We start from the raw sequence: 950 nt of genomic DNA on the forward strand, positions 1-950 counted from the left end.
CACAGTTACAAGTCAACCGTCAGGACCTGTTCGGGTCCCGCCTATCAATTGGACGCCTAAAAAAGGTAAAGTTCCCTTGCTCGAAAGCCAGTCGAATCTGACTCTAGAGTTGCAGTGCTCATCTCCGTTTCAAAGCCGAAGAGCCAGCGCTGTCCGAAGACGTTTCCGTGGTCATGTGGCCGGCATGACTAAACACCAAGGCACACGGAACGCTGTTCCCTTCCCACTGAAGTGGTCCCTATTTATCTACTTGCCATTTCTTGCTTTCGAACCGCTAGGTTGGCAGGAGCTGGAACTAGAGACGGGAGCTCACTCCGTCTTGCGGCACACTCGGGTCTTGAACTGCTGAGCTACCGACCTTCCACAGCCTGCAGTTCAGCGTCTTAACCACTTGAGCCACCGCAGCTCCAATTGGACGCCTACAGGCACTCATAATAAAGGTTTTTTTAAATCCTCTGCTCATTTTGGACACTCTTCTCTGAAATCCTCTGCCCTGCATTTCTGGTAAGGCAGTGCCCTGGAAATCAATGCAGCAACCCATGCAAATGGCATCTTTGCTTCCTATTCAATTGTTAATTGGTCTTTTATTACACTTCTGAGCTGCTGTTTCCAAAAAAAATCCTCCAGCCATTTACAGTTCTTTGTAAGACAATGTCAAAATTAGAAGATGCGATGCGGGTTTCTTGAATGGCAGATATCCGTCCAGTTTGCGATGCCTCTCACTGCCCATCTCCGGGATGGCCACAGTGGCTTTCATATCCCATCAGAGAATCCTTCACTGCTGCTATTTTCTGCCCCCCCCCCCCCTTGGTCAAGGAACATTGGATGAAATGTTCCATTTCCTTCCATCTTCCTAAAGCACCTGTATGATGTGCTTGATGGATCATTTCACAATGACCTTGTTAAATGGGAGCGTGTAAACCGAGGTGTATTTATTGCACGAGGCTTTG

Source organism: Gekko japonicus, unplaced genomic scaffold (genome assembly GCF_001447785.1).
Source record: "Gekko japonicus isolate JY-2015 unplaced genomic scaffold, Gekko_japonicus_V1.1 scaffold1669, whole genome shotgun sequence".
NCBI classification, from domain to species: Eukaryota; Metazoa; Chordata; class Lepidosauria; order Squamata; family Gekkonidae; genus Gekko; species Gekko japonicus.